Source organism: Engraulis encrasicolus, chromosome 9 (assembly GCF_034702125.1).
Source record: "Engraulis encrasicolus isolate BLACKSEA-1 chromosome 9, IST_EnEncr_1.0, whole genome shotgun sequence".
NCBI lineage: Eukaryota > Metazoa > Chordata > Actinopteri > Clupeiformes > Engraulidae > Engraulis > Engraulis encrasicolus.
In genome coordinates, this window is record NC_085865.1 from 381,669 (window position 1) to 387,659 (window position 5,991).

A 5,991-nucleotide genomic window follows, 5' to 3' on the forward strand; every position below is an offset into this window, starting at 1 on the left:
TATATACAGTCAATCCGGAAAGTATTCACAGCGGTTCACTTTTTTCACATTTATTCCAAATGCTTCAATTGAATCCCTGTTGTCAAAATCCTACACAAATAATTCCATTATGACCATGCGAAAAACAAGTTGCCTTCACAGTTTTAGAAATTTATAAAAAATAAAAAACTAAGAAATCATTTTTACGAAAGTATTCACAGCCTTTGCCTAATACATTGTAGAACCACATTTGGCAGCAACTACATTCATTTTTTCATTTCGAAATGGAAAGGGATTAAAAGGGAGGTCATCGGTGTGTATTTCAACCTTTCAGTACATTGAAATTGTACATTTTGAGTCTGCACTTGGCTAAAATAGATGGGTGTGAGTTTTGAATGAAATCCTATGGAGAGTATCATGGTCTGCTTCTGTAGTCACAGTGCATGTTGACATGCATCCTTCTTAAGATGTAATTCAGATTTCCAATGTTGACGGCATTCATACATCCCCAAACGATTTCAGTCCCACTACCATGCTTGACTAGCCAGATGATGCACTTTTTTGGTAAAATTTACTTGTTTACCACCACACATGCTTAACACCATCTAAAGCATTTTTTTTTTAATCTTGGTCTCATCAGACCACACAACATGGTTCCAGCAATCCATATCCTTGGTCTGTTAATCTCTCTTGAGACCAAGATAAACAAATTCGCTTTAGATGGCGTCAAGCAAGTGTGGTGGTAAACAAGTGAGTTTTACACAAAAAGTGCATCATCTGGCTAGTCAAGCATGATTGTGGTACTGGCATGGTTTGGCGATGTATGGATGCTGTCAACATTGGAAATCTGAATTACACCTAAAGAAGCATGCATGTCAACATGCACTGTGACTACAGACACATATCATGATACTCTCCATAGGATTTCATTCAAAACTCACACCCATCTATTTTAGCCAGATGCAGACTTAAAATGTACAATTTCAATGTACTGAAAGGTTGAAACACACACAGATGACCTCCATTTTAATCCCTTTTCATTTGGAAATGGAAAAATGAATGTAGTTGCTGCCAAAGGTGGTTTTACAAAGTATAAAGCAAAGGCTGTGAATACTTTTGTAAATATGATTTCTTTGTTTTTATTTTTATGAATTTTCAACTATGAAAACATATAAGTAGACACCAGAAATACATCTGTACTCCTTTCAGAACAGGAGATATGATGTATTGTAGTGTATGGGACTGCTGCATATTGGATTTGTACGGAAGCCCAGAGGTGACACGGAGGGATTTTTTTGGGGTGGGAAATGTGTGCACTGGAGACTAACACCTTTGCGAGATAACGCAAATATTTTGCGAGATAACGCAAATCTTTTGCGAGATATCGCAAACCATTTGCGAGATAACGCAAATATTTTGCGTGATAACGCAAATATTTTTGCGAGATAACGCAAATTAAAACTTATATCTGCGGGTTCACCACTTTGATTTGCAGCACACTTTTTGGTCACCGGGGGGCAGTCTGAACCAACACGTGTAAGGCTTTGAAACGCCACAGTTGTAGGGGTAGGCTATTCAATTCAACCACCACTGTTGTTGGACAACAGCGAGAGGGATGCTGACAGTCAAAAACATGAGACTACTACCGCTGGAAGGACGTGCAAGGATACCGTTATTTTATCCATTGTTTTATGTTAAATAAACAGATTTTGAGAGACACCGTAGCACCTTGCTTTGCGAACGGACAGAAAGGGAAATATAGGATTTGTTGGACGACACGTGTCTGCAATGCAGACGCTCTGTATGACAGAATTAAGGAAGGCAGACGGGACAACTGCTTACTCTACGGTCATATTCAAAGATGATGAGAAGTTTATGAAAATCATTTTGTCATATCAAGACCCACATGTGAACTATGTAGGCCTAATTTTAACATAGGCCTCGACGTTGAGGCAGCACGCTGTATTCTTTCTTTCTTTTTCTTGAAACTTTCAACGCAGTGTGTTTTTTGTTGCGGTTCTCCCCTTTTAATTTATAATTGGCTAAATCAAGTAGGCTATCACTGCTTAGCCATGCAGAGAGCTTAGACTTGTAACAACTCCGACATTTGGAACTATCCAAAGTGGGCATTGGTTAATAGTTTTCTCGGTCAGACTTGGATTAATGTTTCTTAACGCATGACATGATGGCAGATCACGGAACTTCACGAATAGAAAGCGACATATGTCCTTCCTGTGGTAGAAAATTCCTCCTGTTATACATGACATCGGGTCTTGGGTAAATGGAGGAAATCAAATAGTTATTTGCTTTTAACTCTGAACCAGTTTTACAGTGATGGCTTTTAGCGAACACAAATTACTTTTGGATGTAACTCGTACCGCCACGTGTCCCATGGTGCCATGGTTTCCGACCCTGTAGCACTGAGATATCGCTGAAATCTAACGCAGAGCTCACAGAGATGACTAACAACTTTCAAAAATTCACGGAGAAGTGTCAAGTTTGGCAGAAGGGCGATAGCGCACTGGCATTGATGATCTGGCTTTGTTGTAAGCAGTCCAAAATCATAGCGTAACGGGCGTAAAGGGCCGTAGCCTAACGCAACCTTGCGCAAACTAAAACACTGACAGGACAGTTTTTCCGAGGTGTGGCGGGACACAACACACACACACACACACACACACACACACACACACACACACACACACACACACACACACACACACACACACACACACACACACACACACACACACACACACACACACACACCAATTTTGAAAGAATTGAAAGAAAGAATACAGCGTGCTGCCTCAGCTGCCAATGTTAAAATTAGCCTACGTAATTCACATGTGGGTCTTGATATGACAAAATGATCGTCATATGCTTCATAATCTTTGAAAATAACCGTTCAGTTTCTTCAGCGCCGTTCATCGAGGGAAAATGCCAAGGCACACCACCAATAAAAATGTTAACTGAAAATACAACCATATTGCCTAGGCCTATAAAGGTAGGCCTACAGCCATTTAATTTCCCATGGCACACCATATGATTTCTGACGGCACACTAGTGTCTTGTAGTGTAGGTGAACATAATGGGATGTGTACCTTTAAGCCGCATCATTAAGTCTGTCGTGCGTTAGTGCGCCATGTGATCAGTAGGCACCAATTGGCAAAACTTGGCACGCTTTTAAAAGGTTGGCACAATCTGCTTGGAGTCGGAGGGAACCGTCAGATTGTTTGTGTGCTTGTGGCAACTATGCCTTTGGTTTGTGTGTGTGGTGCCGCTGGGGAGTCGAGCCCGTGTAGAGCCTCGCTTCACGAGAGAGGGACAATTTCGTGGAGTTTGGTCTATGGCGGGGGTGCGACTGTAAGCGCGGCCACATTGGTTCACTACCAGGACCAGGCTTTTTGCGCTGCGTCCTTTGCCCGGCGACTTCGAGACAGTCGGTCGCTGTCCGTGGTACCTGTGGATCCACCTGTTGGTCTGTCTGCGGGCTGCTGTTTATATTGGAGAGTGACTGTGTGTGTGTGTGCGTGCGCGAGTGTGTGACGTTTCCCCCTTTGCTTTCAGTTCTTATTTTGTGTGATGTAGGCGAAAGTGAGAGTTATCTGTTTGTTGTTTTGTTTATTTGTATCTTTCTTTTGTTTATTTTTGGTTCACCTCACACCACTTGGGCCGCTCAGCGTGCGGGTTACCCCTAAATAGATCTCGTTTGCTGTGCGTAAAAGTGCGCTTACAGTCGCACCCCCGCCATAGACCAAACTCCACGAAATTGTCCCTCTCTCGTGAAGCGAGGCTCTACATGGGCTCGACTCCCCAGCGGCACCACACACACAAACCAAAGGCATAGTTGCCACAAGCACACAAACAATCTGACGGTTCCCTCCGACTCCGAGCAGATTGTGCCAAACTTTTAAAAGCGTAACGGCTTAACTGTTACTGAACGGTTATTTTCAAAGATTATGAAGCATATGACGATCATTTTGTCATATCAAGACCCACATGTGAATTATGTAGGCTAATTTTAACATTGTCAGCTGAGGCAGCACGCTGTATTCTTTCTTTCAAAGAAAAGTATTTCAATTCTTTCAAAATTGGTGTGTGTGTGTGTGTGTGTGTGTGTGTGTGTGTGTGTGTGTGTGTGTGTGTGTGTGTGTGTGTGTGTGTGTGTGTGTGTGTGTGTGTGTGTGTGTGTGTGTGTTGTGTTCCGCCACACCTCGGAAAAACTCTGTGTTTTAGTTTGCGCAAGGTTGCGTTAGGCTACGGCCCTTTACGCCCGTTACGCTATGATTTTGGACTGCTTACAACAAAGCCAGATCATCAATGCCAGTGCGCTACCGCCCTTCTGCCAAACTTGACACTTCTCCGTGAATTTCTGAAAGTTGTTAGTCATCTCTGTGAGCTCTGCGTTAGATTTCTGCGATATCTCTCAGTGCTACAGGGTCGGAAACCATGGCACCATGGGGCGTGGAGGTACGAGTTACATCCAAAAGTAATTTGTGATCGCTAAAAGCCATCACTGTAAAACTGGTTCAGAGTTAAAAGCAAATAACTATTTGATTTCCTCCATTTACCTAAGACCCGATGTCATGTATAACAGGAGGAATTTTCTACCACAGGAAGGACATATGTCGCTTTCTATTCGTGAAGTTCCGTAATCTGCCATCATGTCATGCGTTAAGAAACATTATTCCAAGTCTGACCGAGAAATCTATTAACCAATGCCCACTTTGGATAGTTCCAAATGTCGGAGTTGTTACAAGTCTAAGCTCTCTGCATGGCTAAGCAGTGATAGCCTACTTGATTTAGCCAATTATAAATTAAAAGGGGAGAATCGCAACAAACAACACATTGCGTTGAAAGTTTCAAGAAAAAGAAAGAAAGAATACAGCGTGCTGCCTCAACGTCGAGGCCTATGTTAAAATTAGGCCTACATAATTCACATGTGGGTCTTGATATGACAAAATGATTTTCATAAACTTCTCATCATCTTTGAAAATGACCGTAGAGTAGCCTAAGCAGTTGTCCCGTCTGCCTTCCTTAAGTCTGTCATACAGAGCTTCTGCATTGCAGACACGTGTCGTCCAACAAATCCTATATTTCCCCTTCTGTCCGTTCGCAAAGCAAGGTGCTACGGCGTCTCTCAAAATCTGTTGTTTATTTAACATAAAACAATGGATATAATAACGGTATCCTTGCACGTCCTTCCAGCGGTAGTAGTCTCATGTTTTTGACTGTCAGCATCCCTCTTGCTGTTGTCCAACAACAGTGGTGGTTGAATTGAATAGCCTACCCCTACAACTGTGGCGTTTCAAAGCCTTACACGTGTTGGTTCAGACTGCCCCCCGGTGACCAAAAAGTGTGCTGCAAATCAAAGTGGTGAACCCGCAGATATAAGTTTTAATTTGCGTTATCTCGCAAAAATATTTGCGTTATCACGCAAATGGTTTGCGATATCTCGCAAAAGATTTGCGTTATCTCGCAAAATATTTGCGTTATCTCGCAAAGGTGTTAGTCTCCAGTGCACACATTTCCCACCCCAAAAAAATCCCTCCGTGTCACCTCTGGGCCTCCGTAGATTTGTAATGTGAAAAAGCTGGCAAAAAAATTTTTAGGCAAGAAATATATGTTCCTCACTATAAATCACCAAATCTAGAAAAAGGGCAAACAATAGCTTTTCAGAAATGCATACAAAAACCAAAAATCTATGCCTGGGTCAATTTTGACCCGAACACCACAGATGTAACTTTTTTTGTTTTGGACCTTTAAAATTTACTAAAATCATAAAACGTATTTTTTTTGTGTTGAAATGATTGTGACTGAGGATTAGATGAACCCTCATTCCAAGAAAATAAAAGAAAGTGTGTTTTTTTCACACTAAAACTTGAAAACAAAACAAAAATGACCCGAATACAACAGAAGGGTTAAGGGTACCAAACAAGACAGTAATTAAAACAGGCTGGAACAGCGATTTCAGTATAGTTCAGAGGAGCAGATGTGTGCACATCCCAC